The sequence below is a fragment of the Mastomys coucha genome, unplaced genomic scaffold (genome assembly GCF_008632895.1).
Source record: "Mastomys coucha isolate ucsf_1 unplaced genomic scaffold, UCSF_Mcou_1 pScaffold14, whole genome shotgun sequence".
NCBI lineage: Eukaryota > Metazoa > Chordata > Mammalia > Rodentia > Muridae > Mastomys > Mastomys coucha.
Genome location: NW_022196896.1, coordinates 122,995,463 through 123,017,431, shown reverse-complemented (window position 1 = coordinate 123,017,431; position 21,969 = coordinate 122,995,463). Strand labels below are relative to the sequence as shown.

Genomic DNA, 21,969 nt, shown 5'->3' with positions numbered 1-21,969 from the left:
ACCATATCTCTGCCTTGTAAGCATCTACTTCCATAATTCTTTTTCATTGTCTTGAGTTTTCTCATCTCATCTGGCATGCACTCAGTACCTCCGAAACTGATATAATTCCCAGCCCCCAGTGAAGCGATCAGGATGGAAGTGAGGTATATGGTTGAAATAATAAATTAGATGCAGATAAAAGAGTGGGGCAGAGATTACTGCAATTTTCCATTAGATGGCTAGGTAGGTCTCAATGAGAGCATGACAATTGTCAATTAATACAAAACTCACCTTTTCCTCTAGACTACAGGTCACCATTTCCATACCTTACATGACTAGTTTTTACTGATGCATCGTCATTTTGTCCAAGGTCCACTTCAAATAAGAGGCTCCACAAACAGAAAGCTGTGTACAATCACAGTACTTCCTTGCCCATCGAAGCTTATTCAAGATCCCTACAAGAGCAGGTTAGCAAGCAGGGAAGTGGTCATCCCTAGAACTAACGAGCAAACCAAAGCATTCTCCAACATCTCTAAAATGATTCATTATCCCTAATGAGACAGTGTGGAATACATCAATGTAACTGAATGTTAGTGTGGTCTACGGATGCACAAATACAACTGTGTGAAAGGCATTTACCTAGGAGGGTGGTCACACTCAAGTCCTGGAAACACTGTATGGCTATATGAATAATAAGCCACGTGACTGACGTAATGCTGAAAACGGTTAGAAGCATTAATCAGTTCTGTCACCTGAAAGTTTAGCTCTCTTGGAGGTAGAAAAAAAATTCATAAAATAATATAAATTCCTCAACTCATACAAAATCTAAGATTGTAGACCAAGGATAGTTTCTGGTTGACACCAGTGTTTTAAGACATTTTCAAGTCATGTTCCAGGGAACTAAATTATTTAGGTAGAGTCCAAAAAAGTATTTTTAATCAGAAGAAAGTATTATTCAATTAATGCCATTGAATGTGTTTGCAAACTCTATTGAATAAATAGTTTGTACTGTGTAAATACATCATGACATATATAAAATTCAATGAAGTGTAACATTATAAAACCACCACAGTAAACACTTAGACAAATGTTATGGTAGAAAGACAGTATTGGTGTTTCTAGGATAGGGGGATGGTGCGTAATGTGTGCATATGGTATATGCGTCTGCATTAGTGTACAACTGTGTGCACACATACAGAAGCCTAAACAGGAAGCAAGGTGTATTTCTCCATTGCTCGTCACCGCAGTGCCTTGAAGCAGGGCCTCTCGCTGAACTGGAAGCTCATTATTTTGGTAAATTGGTGGCCAGTATGGGTCTGTCCAGCTCCACCCCCAATACTGGGGCATCAGATGCCACCAGACGGACTCAGACTTTCAAGTCTGTGCTGGTGATTTGAACGTCTCTATCTCTGCAGCACAAAGCGCCCTTACCATCTATCTCCCCAAGCCCTAAGGGTATTTTAATAAAAATAAATGAAGATAGATGTACAAATTTATCTCCAATAATTGAAACTTTTAAATGATTATCTTTGATAATTCAATATAAAAATGGAAATCATACCTATGGAAAAAAATCTACTACATAACAAAAACTGAAAGGCGAGCAGACAAAAGCCAGCCCTGAGATCCCTGGCACTGGGCTGAGAACCTTAGCAAGGTGTGTGATACGTCTTGTGTGTGATAGGAATGAGAAAAGAACAGACGGAGAGTCAAGTATGCGGTAAGTGCCTTAAAAACGGCTAAATCTCAACAGGAATTAAAGAGATGATGACAGCTCAGCCACAGATCCCCATTCTACCCGGACGATGACTTCACCTTCCCAGGTCCAGCTTAACTATCTCCACACAATTGCCAGAGGTAAAAAGAAAAACCTCTTATTTTCACGAACGAGAAGCTGGATCTTGGAAAGGTCCATCCCGGTCCCAGTGCCTCTACGAAAACGCATCTCCTGCAGGAGGACCTCATTGAGGACTGCCTGTGACACCAGCATTCCTGCAGGAGGACCTAATTGAAGACTGCCTGAGAGAGCAAGGATTGCTGGTGCAAATAATCCCAGCCAATCAGGAATTGCTTTTTAAAATAGATTCTTTCTTAGGACCAATGGGGTGGGTGTGGAGGGTATTAAAGGAGCTCACAGCAGCGCTCAGATGAGCTTGCTGCAGCATTTCTCACCTGCTCCTGGAGTCTGTGACATCGTGGACTCTGTGCCAACAACCCACAACTCCCTCCCAAGGGCAGGTAGGGTCAGGCAGAGAGCTGTCCAGGGCACAGGCAATACATAGCAGTCTATATGGTCTACTTAGCTCCTGGGCTTTGACAGGAGGAATGCTGTCACCCACATGAAATATGAAAACCTGGGTTCTCTTCTGTACTGTCACAAAAATGCCAATCAATACAATACAAAATAACGGTTGCATATATTTAATAACCCAACAATTTCGGTTTATTAGAAAGAAATTGAAATTCGTAGAAATGTTTCCGTTGGAAACATTATCATTAGAGCAGAACAGGTCAAAGGGTTTGCCACTAGAGACCCTGGGTTAAATTCACAAGACAGCAAAGAAAAACAAAAACAAAGAAATAACAACCATCAATAAAAAAATAAAAAATAAAAAAAGCTGTAGCAATGTAAAGCCAGGACATGAGACCCTAGGGCCTAAGAACAGGACTGGGAGGAGCGCGCAGTTAAATACAGAGTGCAGGTCCGCACTCCTGGGAACAGAGCAGCTTTCCAGATGTCTCAATCAACACCCATTGAAACTGGAATCCTGAAACCCTGCCATTCAAAGCTGTCAGTTCCTCCAAACCACAGCTATCAAGGTATCGTATAACAATTATCCAAGGAGACATCTTTAAGGCTGAATTGAAGGAAGCTGGCAATATTGCAAGGCTTATGACATTTTTATTTATGAAATCAAAAAAGCAGATTTAACCTGGTCTGCTCCTGGCGAAGATAAACCCAAACCTGACGGTTTACTTTCAGCAAAATAACTTCCATCACATAAATTAAAGTAATTGCTCACATTTTGTTCTATAGTACTGCTGACATTTAACTTGCAAATGCACTTCGCTTTACAACAGCGTAAGTGCCGTAAGCTAAGGCGTTTATTTCGGGTTTGAAGGTATTTAAGGCACATTTTTGACAATGAAATTTAGGCAAACTTGAGGCAAGGATAGTTTTCCTTTGAAATAGGTCTGTATATTCCACAGGTGTGATGACCCCATGGTCATCTCCTGGTTTGCATATGCAATGCTGCAAATAATTCTGAAGAAAATTAGATGGTAGGCCCCTGCTTCCCTGCCTGGAACGCGCTGGAGTGAAGAGTACATACAGAGCAAGGGCAGTAGGTTTTGTGAGCCTCGGCTTCCTCTTCCACAGGGTAAAGAGCCTGGCCTACATTTCCGGCTAGATGACTCGCTTTGGGTACGGTAGCATCTCCACTGTGCACAGAGAAACTTAACGATGTACCGGCGTATTTTATATGCATATTTTACACGCATCATCTCAAAGAATAGTTATAACTATCAAACTATAGGAAATACAAAACACAGGCTTGCCTTCAAAATTTGAAAAGCTGAGATCTGCAGAGGGGTTCCACGTGTGCCCAAGACCTACATCTGGTAAGTGATACAACCAAGCCTTGCCTCACTTTCCAATGCCAGAGAAAACTTCCCCCACAACAGAAGCACTTCCTAAGACTGTGGAGTATGGAGTTTATCAGGATGGAAACAGATGAGTGTTTCTTGATTAAAATTGCATGGGGCTGGACAGATGACAACCCAGGAGCCAACAGTGCTGTTCTTCTAGAGGACCTTGATTCCGTTCCCAGCACCCACATCCGGTGGCTCACAAACACCTGTAACTTCTGTTCCAGGATTCTGGTCTCCATGGGCACCTGTATGCATGTGGTACATACACACATCCTCAGACACACATGCACATCGTACAATAAAGATGAAAAATCTTTAAACCTAGTCTCAACCTTCTAGTGCAGCGCAGCTCTCTGAAAGAGCCTCAGAGCCACTGAGGCTAGAAACTCCCAGGATGCTATTCTCCGTAACAAAATCTGGGACCTCTAGGGTTACTTTAGTTTGAAATATTTCAAAATTCCAGGCAGGACTGCAAACATCGATTTCCTCTTCTCAGGATTCTGAAGGTCTTCGTCTATCTTTCCTCCCTTTGCGAGCCAGCAGAAAATGCTAGGCTAAGCCACCAGGCATGCAGAAAAAATACCTAGAGGGAATGAGCCAACAAGATCACCACCAAGTATGCGAATGGCAGGAAAACTGCTTGGTAAACATTACAAGAAGAGTGAGCTTACAGCCCAGGAGAGCAGGGCTTAAGGAATACTGCAGCCTGACCTTCCAAACTAGGTGTTCTGTTCAAACAACAAAGGACTTCAGTTTCGTTCCCACCAGCAAACGGGGTTGTTTTCATTTTTTAAAAAAGCAACCAAGATGATTTAAAAGAATTATAATTTTTAGAAATGAGAGTTTATTAGGTGCAGTCCTCCCAATTCCTGCCAAACTCTAGCCCCTGGAATCAAGTATACACTGTACTAGAAAAATAAAAATTGTCAAGTGCCACAGGGCCTCCCTTTCTCGACTACTTTGAAAAGAATCTAAAAGGACCAGTAGGGATTTATAACTCCCAATAGATTTAACCAAAACTTTGTGGGGGGTTTTTTCCCCCAACACAGTCCAACCTTCAAATGACTCCACACACTTTATGACCCAGAATGCTAAAAGAACGGGTTTAAAAGCAAATAGAAGCCCCCTGAGAGCTAATACCTCACTGACAATAGCATGAAAAGTTATAAACTATTATTAAAGCAGGAACAGATAATATTAATGGAAATAATAATCACTGCCATCGCAAGAATTATAGCAGGGATTGTCTGCAGAAACATGGGGTCAGTCGTCTCTGCCCTTGATATCATAGTAGACTAGGTGCTTACTCTTGTCTCAGACCAACACCGAGGACTTCTAGTTGACAAGCTGGCTAGAGGGACACAAGATCTCAAGTCGAAATGTCAAAGCTTGGCCTTTGGTCTTGTTGTCCATGTGCACTTGGGCAAATGATCTTAGCCTCTCAATGTTCCATCTCCATTGTATGTGGATGGAGACAGAGGCATCTGCTTCACAAGGCAGCTGAAAGATAAACTGAAAGGTGTTACAGGTCTGAGACATGTTCAGAATAGTGCCTCACACTGTTGCGGAATGGTGCCTCACACTGCTGCGGAATAGTGCCTCACACTGCTGCGGAATAGTGCCTCACACTGCTGTGGAATGGTGCCTCACACTGCTGCGGAATAGTGGGAGGCAACCTCAGAGATGATGAAACTGAGCCTACACCACTTTCTCTAAGTCACACTGCTGGTGAGTGTTGAAACGAGTTTGAACCCAGGCAGACTGATTTGATCCCATTCCCTAAATCAACATATAAAAGCACCTGTATTTTTTTTTCAAGAATATATATTCCTATGTTTGTATATGGGAGAGGAAGAAAGTTCATCAACTAAGGCAACTGACTTTGGTGGCTATGGTGTCCAGCGGCTATGGTGTCCAGCGGCTAAGTACCCAGAATGCCAGATCTTCTACATAGTCTGGAGATCACACTGAAAGTCAGAGGGATCCCAGGCATCCTGGGAACCTCATTTTCTAGGGAGAAAAAAAAAACAAATCTACAAACACACTATCTTGAAAAACAACAGACAATTGTCAAAACAAAGAGAACATTTTTAAAGTCTTAGCAGGCTCCAGGCACAAACCATCTCCTTAAATGGCCTGGCAGATCTGCCCTCAACCCCAGGCCTCTGACGTTCTATGGAACGGCACCTCTTTCCCACACGCTCAGCTCTGTGCCACTGGCACCTGAGGCATGGTTCAGACACCTTAGTGTGCATGTTTGAACGGGAAAATACTTCAAACAAATTTCCTGAAGAGCAAGGAGGAAGAGTGTGGATTGGTAACAAAAACTTATCTCCTTAAAAACAGCACAGAGCTATTTGGAATGTTGGAGCTCAGCTCATCTTGGAAAGATTTTTGGTCGACGACAAAACTACTTGTCTAAGGCAAAAGTCAAGTATCCAATTTCTATTCACTAAATTGGAATTCGTTCCTATACAATATATCTCTCGGTGTGATCTGTGTGTCACTCTGTCAAAAACAGAAAACAGTTTAACTTTCAAACTGCACAGGAGCACAAGGAAAGAGCACACCATCCTCACGTCAAACAGAGACTGTCCTAATGCCAGGCCAGGAGGCCATGTGAAGAATTGTACATACTCATCTTCCCAGGTAAAGTGGAACAGCTTCACTTCAAAGCGAGGTAAATCTATGCAATAGAAGGACTTGCATATATTAAAGGCCTATCACATTCTCCCTGTACTATTAAAAAAAATAACACACACACACACACACACACACAGCACACACACACAAAGAAACTCATGCAAACATTCTGTAATATTTATAAGATTTAATTCTACAATGAAAAGAGGTTTTTTTAGTGACCCAAAGCAAGCACATGTCATAAGGTAAAAGACATCCATAATCCATACACATTCTTGGGTATTTGGCAGAGATGGCCAGTCAAGAAAGGCAAGGGAAGGCATAGAGGACAGGAAACAAGCAGGGAAATGTTAAGGTAGGAAAGATTATGCACGTGGAAAAGAAATCCACTTAAGAAATAAACATGGGAACCACCTATTTGCTAATGACATCAGCATAATAATGGAATGTACTATTAAAATTAGAAAGAAAATTAATTGGTTCTTTTGTTCTTTTTTGTTGGTTGGAACTCTACATTAATTTATATGAATTTAAAATTAATAGGACTTGCAGAACTCTAAAATAATAGTGAACATTCAGAGTTCCACATGCAATTTTAGAAAGCATTTTGTTTATTTTGCCCTGTGCCGTGTGGTATATCATATTGCGTCTGTACCTAATCCATTTAGTTTATGAGTTCCTTTAGTAGCATGCTAATTTGCTATGTTTGTGATTATACCTTCTTGCATGGATACTGCAAAGAGAGTTTAAGTTGTCCCCTGCCTCCCAAAGCAATGTTCAAGTCTTAACTTCCAGGCCTAGTGAACACTGGGACTTAGACGTGTTGTTTATGTAGATCATCAAGTTAAGAATATTGGTCGTTAGGGTTGTCCAGTTTCCAATAGGAAGGGGCAATGTGGACAAAGAGGCAGGCATAAGAGAAGAATGATGGCAAAGATGTGGAGAACACAGAAGACATCTACAAGCCAAAGAATGTCTCTGATAACAAAAAGGCAAGAGAGAGGTATGGGCGAGAGCAACCCTCACCACTCTCAGAAGGAAGCCAAGCAGTCAACACATGGATCTTACTGTAACAACAGAATATTCTGACTGGGCTATTAATAGAGAGAAGAAATTCAGTTTCTCACAGTTCTTGAATTCAGGGAGTCCAGTGTCAAAAAATTCTTGCTTCATTAAGCCACGATGGAAGGCCAGGGGGAGAGAGAGCATGAGAGCACACAAGACTGAGCTCACAGCCTGAAGCTCTCTATAATTGGCACCGAAGTCCTTGACAGCTTCACTCTCACAATTTAACAACCTCCCCTTAGGGCCCACGACCCAACACAGTCACGTGCAGATGTGTACCCAGTGCATTCTTTGGGGATGGACACACATAAACCACAGCAGACACCTAATATCTGGAACTATAGGGCGTAGCTTCAGCGGTTTAGGCCCCTCGATCTGTGGCATCTCCACCTCGATGGTTTCAGGAACTAAACACGTATGTTGCAGATGGAGTCGGTCAAAGCTTGAAGTGCAGCTGGAAACCATGAAGTCTCATAGCAGCCTGGAAGCCCACACAGCAGGAGAAGGCCCTGAAGCCTGCAACTCCTACAGGGTAAGGAAGGACTCTCATCTGAACTATGGAAGAGAGTGTTCCCAATGTCCTTCCAACCCCCTTTACAGGCTGCCTCCACTTACCCATCTAGGCCTGCACTGGGATGCAAAGGGGACGGTTTCCATCTCATGTCCGGAACAGGACCAGAAGCTCACTGAGCTGCTCCTGGTCCTCTGATCGCCTGGCAAGCCCCACCCCTTCTCCCACACACATTGGGGTTGCAAGGACCACACTGACAATTGGGAGACTTTTTTTTTTTTTTGCATGCTGAATGTTTGGTATCAAGGGAGTCTATGTTGCTTCTGTCCACCTATGTATCAGAGCCAGGGCCAGAAATCATATTATTTCATTAAGACCAAACTGATTTCAATACCCACCCTGAAACTCACTATCTCAAAAGGATCAAGGACTATAAATACACATGCACGCAGCATGACTATAACGTCACACGCTCATCCAAATTCTAAAGGGTGTGTACTCATTTCTGAATAAGTTGGATTGCTTTTTATGGTTAATCACAACTCTATGGCTATTGCCCAAGCTGAGTTTTCCCCTTTGTGTGATTTTGAGTAGTGTCCGCCTCTTCACCTATTTAATCTTCATCAGACTACACCAGGAAGTCTGAGAAGACAGAGGGAGTTCCCTCCATAAATATGTGGCAGAGCAAGTATGAATGTTAAAGCTTTCCTGCAAAACAATAAAAGACTCATAAATATTTTAACTTGAAGCAACGATGGCACTTTAAAGGCAGCACCTCATCAAGGTGAGTCCAAGAAAAGGGCAGAAGTAGAATCACAGAGACAGTGTTGGCTAAGGCACTCAGTGATCCAGGGAGGAGGGAGTAAGTCAGAGGAAACTAGAAAAGGAGCACACACACACACACACACACACACACACACACACACACACACACACACACGAACAACTCACAATTTGCAAATCAAATCTGAAAGAAGGAATGGAAACAGGCTGATAGAGATAATTTATTCGTCATGACAAACCAATGTGACCCCAGGAAGAAAAGAAGTAAATGGTGTGAACGCCTAAGTAAGTCCTAGAGAAAGGCCTTCACTCGGCCGTAAAGGACAAGAGGGCGGAAGGGCGGTGGAGGACTTCAGCGGGACTGATAAGAGTCATCACTGGTAAGTGGACGTGGGTTTCTCACCATCTGCTCTGGAGCAGGGTGTGATATGATGAAGGGCTTCTCACAGAGGCTTTGCCAGGTGAGAGGCAGATCTGTGTGAGGGGCTGGTGTGGAAAGTGACTCTGACACTGCTCAGTGCTGGCTACAAGATGACTCTTAACACCTCTCTTGTTCCCCTCTCACATCAAGGGTCACCCTGGACTCTCTGGACTCTCTATGGCAGAGGTATTTGTGGCTGAGGACCTGAACTGGGGTCACGGTTCTTGTCCCTGCTTTAAGATCTTATATTTATTCCTTTTGCTGGTTAGCTCACCCAGCACCCCAGAGGCCTTTGCTCAACATTGTACCTGATTTAACGACTCAAGAGGATCCAACTTCATTCTCTCTGTGTTATTTTTTGTGATTTATTACTGTTCAAAATTACATTTTAATAACTATCTGTCAGTCGTTTTAATATTCAAGGCCACGAGTTCTTGATCGCAGTTTATTTACAGAGCAGCAGCACAGAAATCTATGTAGAAACTCACTAAATGTTTATCCCTTAGATAAGACAGAATCTCATCCTCACACTCAACTGCTGCCAGACCGACCTCGCTCTCTGTCTTCACTTCCTGTTTTATAGTACATGTCACAGGTACTGCTCTTTTCCTTCGGTTTCCCTTCTATTTATGTGAACAGTGTTTTGCCTGCATGTATCTCTGTGTACCACAAGCCGGAAGTGCCCACAGAGGCCGGAAGTGCCCACAGAGGCCAGAAGAGGGGATCTTCTGGATCTGGAATTAAAAATACTTGTGCTTCACCATGTGGGTGCTGTTAATGGAACCTAGGTTGGCTGGCAGAGCAGCCGGTGCTCTTCCCACCGAGGCATCTCTCCAGCCTCAGTACATCTCCTCTCCTCCGTTTGCATGTACTCAGCAGTGACCCAACTGCTCCTTGGAAAATCCAGGCTCTCTTCCAATTTGTCCCCCTCACAAAAAATCTTTCCCAACACAACTCATACCAAGTCCCCAGGTGCTCCTTAACCGTTCCCCATTGTTGTTAGGACCAGAACTGAAATTTTAATACATCTAGGAACTTCCTGTATGAACTGAACTAGGAGTCTGGCTACATCCAGCCCCATGACCAAAGGTTATCCTCCGTCCCTTCCCTTTATCTTGTCACTTCTCTAAGAGGTCTTCTGAACAGAAGACAGGTCTCTGCCGCCTTCCCTCCCTGTTTCCAACTCACCCAGTCTCCAGCTACTGATCAACATCGCTTCTTCAGACTCCTGTTATGCAAGCCCAGAACCACAGTGTGCTCCTCAGACCCATTTACCTATGTAAGAATAGAACTATTTGCAAAATGTTCTATTGTGATAATGTGTACAGGGCAACAAATGCTTGTCTTTTTCCTTAACTCTTTACTCCATGGTAACATAGCTCATGTTTTTCACTTCTTGTATCTACAAAGTCAAGAATACTGGGCCGAGTTGGAAATAGAGGTTGTAGCTGAACATGCACCTAGCATGAGCAAGGTCCTGGACCTCCTCCTTAGCACTGACCAAGTAAGCAGGGAAAAAAGATGAAGGGAGGGAGGAAGGAGGGAGGAGGGGAGGAGAAAGGGAGGAAAAAGAGAGGGAGGGGAGGAGGGAGAGAGGGAAGAAGAGAGGACCTCACATATGGCTAGGACCTAATAAGTATTTGTTAAATAAATGAAAGATAATTTATTAGAAACCAAAGAGCTAGAAATCAATGTCTCACACATAAATATCAAAACATTCTACATATACTGAAGATGAAGGAGAATGTATCAGTGGAAATCAACCACCTGATGGTGAGCTGCTATTAAAACAGAAGCAGAGACGGGCAGCCCAGGACAGTACCGATTCTGAAACAGCCCTCAGGACAGACTGAATAACAATGGGACCAAGAGAATCTACTTCATTAAGGAACTCAAACAATTTACTGCAACCACCAAGTTAAGACTTAGCCAGGGACAGTAGCTAGGTGAAAGGTTACATTTACATATCCTATAAGCAGCTCCTTGACTCATCATCAAGTCCTGGAAACATTTGCCTTTGCAAAACCCATCCCAACTTTCTCTCCTAGGCATTTTCCACTCAGGAAAAAAAAAAAAGAAAGAAAGAAATCCTCCAAAAAAGTCCTTAGCTCCCTAGAAAATGTTGTAAAGCCATTTCACTCTGGTCGATTAGGCATAAGGTGATTGCTGATTGAGGCCCAGGCCATGGAGAAAATGGCATATAATACAAAGAACCCACGTTGCTCCTGATTAAAGTCACTCATGTGCAACTAGAGACAATGTACACACACTAAAACTTCTGAGCACTACAGGGTATCCTGGGTTAAAGGCCAAGGCCTGTTTTCATAAACCCTGTTGTTAGTGCTGTACGCCCACGACATTACAACTCGTATAATTCTAAATTCTCTGGGGGAAAAGAAAGGGCTTATTAGTTTGCCATCATTTCCTTATTATGGGATGCCTTACAGGACAATGGAAGACTGATGAGCATGAGAAACAATCTGGCAGCCCTCCCTTCCCTTGCACCTACACACGGAATAGCGGTGAGGCCCCTGGTTTTTATTTCTGAGGGGCAGCACAGCTACAATGTCAACAGTGTCCTCTAGGTTCACTCCAATCTGTTTTCTGAAGATGCCTGCCGACCCCTGCCTAAGAAAGGAATCAAGGATTCCAATCTGTTTTCTGAAGATGCCTGCCGACCCTGCCTAAGAAAGGAATCAAGGAGCTGGTAAGGATTGGGATCTCCCAAAGTTTAAAAAAAAATGACAATTTCCAATTTCCATGTGATTTATAGGTATAGAATAGGGGCAAGGAGAAATAGCAGCACTGGTGAGAACCTAGGCAAACAGAAATAAAAGCCGTGGTAACAATCGCCACCAACAGATTTACAAAGGCGGAGAGCAGGGGCTACGAGGGGCTACGAGGGACACATTATAAAACCTACACAAATCAGGTCTTAGAACTTACAATTACGATAAAGACAGTTAACACAGCAGCACTTCGAAACTAAACAGAGTAAATGCTTTCTACAAGGGACTCTACCCGAGTCCAAGCCTTAAGAACCAGGTCTCTGGCTTTCCCAAACTTACCACAATTTGAGGTTGATCTCCAACCGTAAGAACTTTTGGGCGAAGCTAGTGACACAAAGAAGAAATAGAAGAAATGTTCTCTTTAAACACTACAGTTACTGTAGCCATTTAGTACTGACTTACCTCTTTTTTAAAAGTCCCCAAAGTGTAAAGGGCCAACACTTAGTAAGATCCGGGTTGTGCATACAAGTACTTTTTTTTTTAAATCAATTTTTAAATACTCTAAAATTAAAAAAATTTGGAACTCTCAGTTTTTATGTAAGTAAAAAGTCACTGTTGTGCAAATACATTTGAGGTGTTTTCCTGAGTTTTTAATCCCCTGTCTGTGTGGGTGGATGTGTATATGTTCAAATGAGGACAGGCACCAGTGTAGACCAGAGGCCTTGGATCCCCCAGGAGTTGGCATGACAGGTAGATGTGAACTGCCCAACAGGATTCTGGGTTCCCAGTTCCTGAGCCATCTCTGTAGAGCCTACAGATACTCTTCCTAAGATATCAGCTGACAATGGTAAATGGATCGTGTAGTATCTCACATTCATAGTGAGATGACTCCAGCTATGGAAATGTGGATTGTGTAGTATCTCACATTCATAGTGAGATGACTCCAGCTATGGAAATGTCAGACAGTATTCTTGTAAGGGCTCTGGCCTTCACTGCTGTGTCTACAGCTGTCCTCTGCGTGTCTAGGGCAAGCAGGCAAGAACATCCTCAGTGTAGTGCAAAGGAAAACCATCTTTCTTTGGCTGCCACGTCTGTCTGTTGGGCCTGGCATTGTCTGTGCTTTTAACTGTAACTCCTTGTGGTCCACAGGGCTCATGAGCGTCTCTTTACTCATAAGGGCCAGAGACAGGCTACTTGGCCCTTTCCTTCAGTTCTGCTGGGTCATTCGAAGTTGTACTTAAAATATTACGTTTTTTATTACTCAAGTTCAATTCCTATTTCTTTTTTTACCTTGTCAATTCAAGTTCTCTAGACAAGAGCCATGTGGAAACCGTGTTCCTGTCTCTTCTCCTTATGTCAGTTTAGGCCAGCGCCAGCAAGCTGCGTCAGCTGAAGGCACTGCCCGGCAACTGCTGTAGCAGCTATGCCCTAGACACACACTGCTAAAGTACAGCTCCTGGCCTTTCACATAAAGAAGAAACTCAAGCTCACTTCCACAGTGAGCTTGAGTCCAATTCCTGGGCACACATCTGAACCACACAGATAGACACAGTTTTGAGGAATGTCATATGTCGACTGAATTCCTGTTGTCACATGACTTCAAGGAAACTGTGTAAATAATTTTTTTTCTTCCCAGCTTACTGAATTGAAAATACTCTATCTATATAGAGAAATTCATGCAAAACCTACCATAAAAACGACCATCATGTTTATATTGTCAAAATCATCAACTTCTACTTTACCCGTGAACACAGAAACAGTAGCAAGTTTTAGACTAGTAATTCCCCGTAGAGTTCTGCCCAGTGAGATGGTCCTTACGACAACTCTGTCTCATGGGCCATGTATGGCTATCAAGCACTTAACAGATGGGCAGTACAGCGGAGGAGCTGCAATGTTGAACTTCATTCCTTTTTAATTAATTTCAACAGGCTGGGGTTGTGGCGCCCAAGAACAATAGTTAACATCTCATGGACATCAGAGATGAAACAAAAATCGAAAACACAACTGTAGGGTCAAAGGCAAAAGATGGCATTCACAGAGAGCAGCAGGAGTAGTGGCAATGGTCCCTGAAGCCCAACCCCCACAGTATGACGTGGCAGACAAGTAGGACCTGCACACCCATTGACTCATAATGGGGGAGGGAAACCCTGAACTATAAAACAGGAGTCCTGTGTATGGAATACTATGACTAGTTTCTCTTTCCTCCAACAGGAAAAATACGACCTCTATTTGTGAAGGTAATCCACGATATACTCTGTCTTGAGAAAAGAATCTCCAATGAAACCAACTGTGTCCCTTTTTGACAGATATGCAGAAATTTGGGTGAGCGATGGATAATTTCTGCATCACAGGCCGCCCTCAGCCAGTTGCACATGTGCCGGGCCTTGTCACTGGGATTTCCTGTGGGCCCGTCCTCTGACTCTCCTAACATATATTTGTTGAGCCACACAAAACTTCTTTCACTTCGATAATGATGAAGGAGCTAAAGTGACAGCCTCGGGTTGAATTACAATTACTGATCTATCTGGCTCGGCCCACATAATAGTATATGAAGACCAGAAACATCTGGGCGGATCACACTTTGAGATGTTTCCTAAGTGTAAGTTTTAAGCACATCTGAGCATCTGACAAATGTCAGACTCATCCCAACCTGAGAACACGTGGCTGGTTCTCTTTTGACATGGCCCGGGTTCTCCAGGGAGCCTCAGCTGTCCGCCCCTCAACCCCCATATTTATTTATTCTTCTGCACTGTCCCACTTGACTTCCATTCTCAGGTCCCCTGGATCAGGAACATCTTTTAACTCTCCAGTTTCTTAGGCTGCTACTCTTCATGCTTCAGGTCCTAGCGAACTCACATCCTCTGACAGGATTTTCACTGACTGTTTCCTATAACCAACCAAGAGAGCAAGAGAGCAGAGAAGGCGATTATGACCCAAGCTGCCACCATCACATCCTCTGTGACTCTCTACGCTTCTCCCATCGTGAAACAAGGAACACCATTGTATGTCAGAGTCTGCAAAGTTTGACCATGTGGTAGGATCTGGATAAACATACATTGAATAAAGGTTTGGCAGCAGGTTAGAGGAGGAATATCTACTCCAAAATATTTAGGTTATATATTTATGTACTTTGTGCATTCCTTTTAATTTGGGATCTCTGATTGCCCTTCTCTCCCCGACCCAACATTGGGAGTGGCAAGCGATGCTCTAAGCACTCTCTTGGCTGGGGCATCTAAGCGTTACAAGACTCTGGAAGGGAAAGTATGGGCTCGGACCTCCAAGACCAAGTTCTCAGCCCAAAGGAGATTTATTTGCCAAAGGAAAGGGACAGACGGCAGGGATGAGGGGTACAGACAGGAGGTAGGGGACGAGGGAGAAGGGGAAGGGAACAGGGAGAGGGGGAAAAGGAGCAAGAGAGAAGAGTTAGGGGTATTTTTCCCATAGCAGGACAAAGGACTGTCTCTGGATAGAGATCAGACAGATGCGGCACATGGAAAAATAGTGGTTTGTGCTCTGCCCCCGCCACCCCTGTACATGTGTGGCAAATGTTGCTCTTGGCCTTCATGCAGGTGCTCCATCAGCTGGGGAGAGCTGTCCCTGAATCTGTTGCCTCTATCTGGATCCTGTTCCTCTTAAATGGGCCACCTTGCCTTGTCTGGCCTCAATGAGAGAGGATGTGCCAAGTCCAGCATTGATCTGATGTGCAGTGGGGGTGATACCCAGAGGGGGGCTCCCCCTTCTCAGAGGAGAAGGGGAAGGGCGAAGTTGGGGGGCGAGGAGCTGCATGAGGGGGCATAGAGGGAGGGCGGCCGGTATTGGGATGCACAAAGTGTTTAAAGAAAGAAAAAGAATAAAGGTGGTTTATAAAGATGGAATGGGAAAATGAGATGTTTAATTTTGATTGGGCATGTTCATTAGGTGAGCCAAAGGGGGGATTTGATTGCTGGACATCAGTACTTTGATTGCTGGACCTTGGTAGTCAGCCTCAGGAGGAGGAACTGGCCAAACGAGGGGGATAGACCTTGGGGGCGTCTAGCTTTAAGAATGCCATCTAGCAGTTTTTAACAAGGCAGAGGGAATCCTGGAGAAAGGCAAGGCCTGCCAGAGCCATGCTCCACACGCTGAGCAGGCCAGAGTCCCTTCAGAGTCCATTTACATAAGTATTTCCATTACTCCCAGTTTTGAGATGATAAAACCTGGTGTCTGAGAAGTTAAATAACGGGCTGGAGAGATGGCTCAGTGGTTAAGAGTACGGTGTGCTTTTCTAGAGGTCCCGAGTTCAATTCCCAGCAACCACATGGTGGCTCACAACCTTCTGTAATGGAATCCGATGCCCTCTTCTGGTGTGTCTGAAGACAACTATAGTTACTCATATAAATAAAATAAATAAAAAGAAGAAGTTAAATAACCTTCCGAGAGCAACAGAGGCCCACCAGAAGCTAAAGCCCAAAATTCTAGACATACATTATTTACAAAGAGAGATATTTAGTGTGTCCTGGATAATGCAAGACCACTCAGGGCTTAGGAATAAACCATAGAACTGTCTGTCACATGAAATTATAACTCTATTCCTGCTATCAGCTGTCTGCTTAACCTTGGATCAGACATGTATGGGAAATAATAGGAGATGATAAGCATGCTAACAGGTCTCTAATCAGCATTCAGGAGGCTGAAGTAGGAGTTTGAGGTTAGCCTGATCTATATACCAAGTGCCAGCCTAGCCTGGACTAAACAGTGGCTCCATCTTAAAACAAAGAAAACAAAACAAACAAAAACAACAAAGGGCCTAATAAAGAGCTAATAGATGACTCCAGCTTCCCCAAGTAGACTAGATCACACATAACAGCAAGAACACTTTATTCATAGTCTGTTTGGGCTATTTTTATGTAGTTTTAACAATTAGCTCTTGCAGCCTAACAGAGTTAAAGTGAAGAGTCAAGAGTCTGATATTCATGGCCGTCTCATCAAACCACACAGTTTCCAAGGCGATGATAAGAATCTTTAATCTCATGTTATAAACGAGATAATCAGCCTTCTGAGCTCTAAGCATGGCTGTAAAATTAACAGCACACCCCTCACTCAGGCTTCCCTTCAGCCCGCCAGGCCTTACGGAGTGAGTTTAATCAATTCTCAAAAGCCACACACGCATGCATGTAGCTCATGAAACTCCACCCAGCCAGCAGGTAGATTAACTTTTCTCGAACTAGGGAAAGAATTGGTGACATCACATTTTATGAAATGCAACTTACTGGGAAGGTAAGAGCCCAAGTCATTCCTTTACCTTTTTAAAGTTCAAAAGCATTCAGAGTGAGTCATTATTATTATTATTATTATTATTATTATTATTATTATTATCATCATCATCAATTTTATTAAATTTGCTGTTGCTTTGGCTAAGAAACAAATAAACAAAGTTTCATTTAACTGAAGTCAAATTTGCAAAGCCAATGCAGTGCTCATCAGACGTTTGTAGCTGTGGTTCCCCGGATAACAAATGTCCCCACAGATTCAGTATTTGAACACTGGGTCCCTGTAGCTGCTGCTGTCTGGGAAGATTACAAAGCGTTTAGGTTGAGGAACTCTGTCTTCTAGAAATTTCTTTTCATCATGGTGTTTTATCACAGCATCAGACGAGTATCTAATATACTTATTAAAGAGCTATTGAAAACTACATTTGCGGGTGGGCAAGATGGCTCCGTAGATAAAGTTTGTGCTTGTCACCAAGTGTGAAACCTCGGTTTGAGACTTTAAACTGGCATGGTGGAACTAGCTACCACAATCTGTCCTCTGATTTCCAATGTGTGCCTGTGCCTCCCCCTATAAATAAATTAATATAATAAAGTTATTTTAAGTTACATTCATAAAAACAAAATTTTCCACTCTCTAGTTAGTTTTCTAGACATTATAATTTTCTTCCCAAGAGGAGGAGAAAAACAGCAATGTGGCTACCAATGAACTGAAGTTTTGGTTGAAATTGTGGTAGCTTTTCAAAAAATATTTGATTGCTACAAAATAGTGTATAAGAAATGGTTCTCAACCTGTGGGTCGCGACCCCTTGAGGGTAAACCCATTGGAAAAAACGTTGATATTCACGTTATAATTCATAACAGTACCAAAATCAGTTATGAAGGAAAAAAATGATTCTATGGTTGGGGTCACCACAATGTCTTACAGGCTTAAGAACCACTGTCTTATAGGCTGCTTTTGTTCTAAAATAGTTATTTCCAAATGTACCTCTATTTGATGAAATCTGGGCATTTGACACTTTAGTTTTAGAAAGTGCATTCTTAGTGAACCTGGTATTTATTCCAATCTGTAAGGCAGCTTCACCAAATTATGACCTACAAGGGCTTATATATAGCATTCTTGACGCTTTCTACAAGCCACGTATTGCTGTTAGAATATGCTTGATGCCCATATAAAGATATGGGTGTCACTAAATTAGTTTAGAAAGCCCTTAAGGGCAAGAAATATATTCCATGTCTTGCTCTTTAAAGCACCCAGCAGACTTGCATTGCATAACGCAGGGACTCGTGAAAATGTCTATTAAATTTAGGCTATAAGAACGACAGGTCTCAGCCATTTAATACAGAGTATAAATCTGATGTTCTTGGCTCTTTTCCTTATAAGGTAGGTAAAAGACATTAGACAATGTCTCTTGTGTCTGTGATTATCAAATAAGTTTCTGAACTCACTTTACAAAGAAGCAGGGTTTTTTTTTCCCCAAAAATTATTAAATTTACTTTTAAGATGGAAACAAGTCTGTTGAGACAACAAAACATCTGAAGCAAAAAGTTCTTATCTTTAAGACTGAGGCCAGTAGGCTCTTGTTGGTAGTTGAATTTCTCTAACCATGGGAACAGAGATCCATAGCTTAGACATAGGGTTTGCTGGGTAAAGGACGGTTTCAACTCGGAACCCTGTTAACCAGTTCCAGAAAAGACGATGCTGTACCTCTCAGCCTTAAAGATCTCCAGGCTAAATTCATCTTTAAATCACCAAATCTCAGCTTTAGGACCAAAAACTCAGGTCAGGAACCCACTAGCACAGGGCTTCAGTGGAAGAAAACCTTGGCTCAAAACCACCACACAGCACTCCTAAACCGTCCCAACAAGCTGTAAGCAGCCTACACAACAACACACATTTTGTCCAGGTCAACAGAGATTCTGACGGGAGAGAGTACCAAGGCTACACAGACGGGGTGACCCAACCAGATTTAATGAGTATAGGAAGTGATGGGTACTGTCCATCCCGCCTAACCGAGCAGCACCCTTCCGTGGAGAATTACACCCACTCTAAGGCTGGCAGAAAAACGAAAACGGCGGGGAGACAGCAGAGCTGGGCAGGCGATGAGGATGGGGAATTTCCACGCTTCCAGTCACTTGCCAGCACTTCAAGCGCCCCAGTCGCTATTCCACCACTGCCGTCGCTCCCAATCTGCTCGGCAGCCTCTACTAACCCTCAAACTAGTCCTAAGGAGCCACTCAAGGTCCCGCGGGGCTTCGCCATACTCACTTAGAGTTGTCCAAAAGGGGGACAAAAAACCAAACAAACAAAAAAACCGAAACAAACAAACAAACAAACAAAAAAACCCAAGGCGAATGAACAAACGCGCCCCATAAGACGAGGGCGCAGTTAAAGTGCCACAGTAGGTTCGGCACGGGTGGAGAACGCGGTGGTGCTGACAACCCCAGGACTAGGGAATGCCAGGAAGACTCGGGGCGCCGGATGCCGTGACCCCGGCCGCCCCGGGGGAAACCCACCGGGTCCCCGCGCCTGGAAGCCAGGGGGACCAGCAGCCCGCTCCCCGCCCCGCCTCTGCCCAACTTCCGCGCCCCGCCCCGCCCCGCGCCCGACCCCCTCCCCGCCGCGCCCCGCGCCGGCCACACCAACCTGCGCGGCCGCAGGCTCTCCCCGGGACGGAAGCCGCCGGAGCCCGCGGGCGGCGGGCGGGCGGAGTTACTTGGAGGCTCCGGGTGCCTGGGCGGGGACAGGCTGAGCACGCGGCCGCGGCGGCTGCCGGCCTCCTTCCTCCCCGGGCGCGCTGGGCTCCGGGACCGCCCGCTCCCTCCCCGGGGGCGGCTCCCGCCTGCGCCCCGGCCTCGGCTCCGCCTCCAGCCCTCGGAGCGCGCGGCGGGTGCTTGGAGTCCCGGGCTGGCCGGAGGGTGGCGACTGTCCCGAGGCCCCCGGGGAGCGTGGAGAAGGCCCGGGCCCGAAAGTGTCTGGGACGCAGCGGAGTCCCGGGTCCTTTCAGGCCAGCTCCGCGCGGTGGCCGCGCCAGCTGCGTGGACAGAGGAGGAGGAGGACGAGGTCGGAGTCGGATCCCGGGGGCTGCTTCCCGAGGGGTCGAGGGACCTCCTCCCTCCCCAGAGCTTTTTGGGCTGGGGCTCTGCCTGGGCCGTCCGCACCCGGAGAGAGGACGCTGGTTTCGAACCCTTAGCAGAGGTGTAGTTTCATTTAAGTCACCTCCCGCAACCAGGTCCCTGAAGTGGAGCCACACGCATAGGTTGCCTGCGGTTTCCTGGCCAGAATCCCAAGACCAGAGGTTTGCCTCTCCTGACTTCCCACCTCCACCTGCTGCCCCTCTCTGCTGTGCCTCTCTACTGCTGAGGAGCACTCAGCTTTGGCACACAGGACAACCAGACCAGCCCCCTCCGGGCATCACCCCAAAGCAAGAGAAATAGGACTGGATGTGTAAAAGCCAGTAACGTTGTGTAGTAGAGGTTTGGTCACGCGCATTACTATCTGCATCCCCCCCCCACACCCACACACACAATTGAAGGGCTTTTAATAGAAAGATGTATTTAAATCTCCCCTCGTGCAGTGACTATTGGAGTGTTCATGGCGTCCTTGCCGTGCAAAGTCCTCTGCTCCTTTCTCCAGAGTTCCACCTTATCTTTCATTTAATCTTCTCATTGCAGCAGCGGCAGATCCCTTGAGTTACTCTGGATCTGCAACCAAGCGCTGGTCTTTTCAAGGAACTCCGCTCTGCCAAGTTCTATGGAGTTCCGTTTGGCAGGATTGGGGGATGTTGGAAGGAAGGTCACTGAAGATGTGGAAGAAGTCCCTGGAATGAGACAAGAAAGAAAGTGCAGTGGAAAGGAAGAGCTAGGATGAAGCAGGCTATGCTCTCAAGCCGCAGGGGAATTCCCAGAAAGAAAACCCATTTCTCAGAAGGGCAACTTCTTCAGTGGCTGTCACCGCATATCAAGCAGCAGTGGTGAGCCAGAGATGAATCAGGTAGACCAGGCCAGTTTGAGCTTTATTTCTCACCCCAAATGCCAAGCAAGCCTTTGACCCTAGGTTCTCAGGCAGAGATAAGAAATTCTTTGTAGAAACTAAATGGCATAAAAAGATGCAAGAAACAGGTACAGTTTACCTGCTCGAACACACTTCACACACACACCACACACCACACAGACACACACTACAGACACACACACACACACCACACAGACACATACACCACAGACACACACACACACACACACACACACACCCCAGGGCTAATGTTTGGCATTAGGCATTCCTAAGTCATTTCTTCACACTGATATAAACGAAACAAGCCCTTAAAACCCTCCTTGAAAGCAAGATGTCATTGAGAAAGTCACTCTTCTGTGCCCTCTGTATTTATGCACACTCATAGATGTATATGCCTTCTACAAAACAAACAAATAAACAAATGGTTAGGTTTTTTTTGTAAGAGAAGAAAACTTGATTACTTAGAGTTCTCAGGCTGTAGTTGATGTGTTAGAAGGGCGGGTCTCGTGTCAGGACATACCATACACTAGGCCCAAACAGTTCCATGTGTAAGAGGTTTAATTGAGGTTTAATTGTATATATACATATATATATATATATATATATATATATACATACACACACAATACACACACACACACACACACACACACACACACACACACACACAGGTTCTGAAGTAGTGGCCGCAGGTAAAGGTGGGAGGTGAGCCGAATGGATCCTGGGAATATGGCGGCTGTTGCCCTGGCAACAGGTGAGGCCCGCCCATGCGATGTCAAGGGCTTTGGAGGCCCTAATGCTAACTAACAGTAGTAGGTTTTTTAAATTTAATTTAATTTTTTAATTCGGTGCCTTCTGATCCCAAGAAATTTTCTTGTTCAAAAAGTGACTACATTTTTTAAATGTATGCACAGCTGTGTGTGTGT

General features: G+C 44.6%; 1 protein-coding gene across 8 annotated transcripts in view; it reads right to left on the bottom strand.

Moving 5' to 3' along the window:
• Pam (peptidylglycine alpha-amidating monooxygenase) overlaps window positions 1-19,830 on the bottom strand; it is a 284,277-nt gene extending 264,447 nt beyond the window's left edge. For 4 of the 8 annotated variants that reach the window (XM_031368553.1, XM_031368547.1, XM_031368548.1 and 1 more), the window contains exon 1: window positions 19,676-19,830. The gene's annotated coding sequence lies outside the window, so the exon portion shown is untranslated. Of the gene's footprint in view, window positions 1-7,953; window positions 8,039-19,675 lie in introns of those variants that run through there. The other 4 variants (XM_031368551.1, XM_031368550.1, XM_031368552.1 and 1 more) reach the window with 3 other exon arrangements.
• Window positions 19,831-21,969: the final 2,139 nt, after the last annotated feature.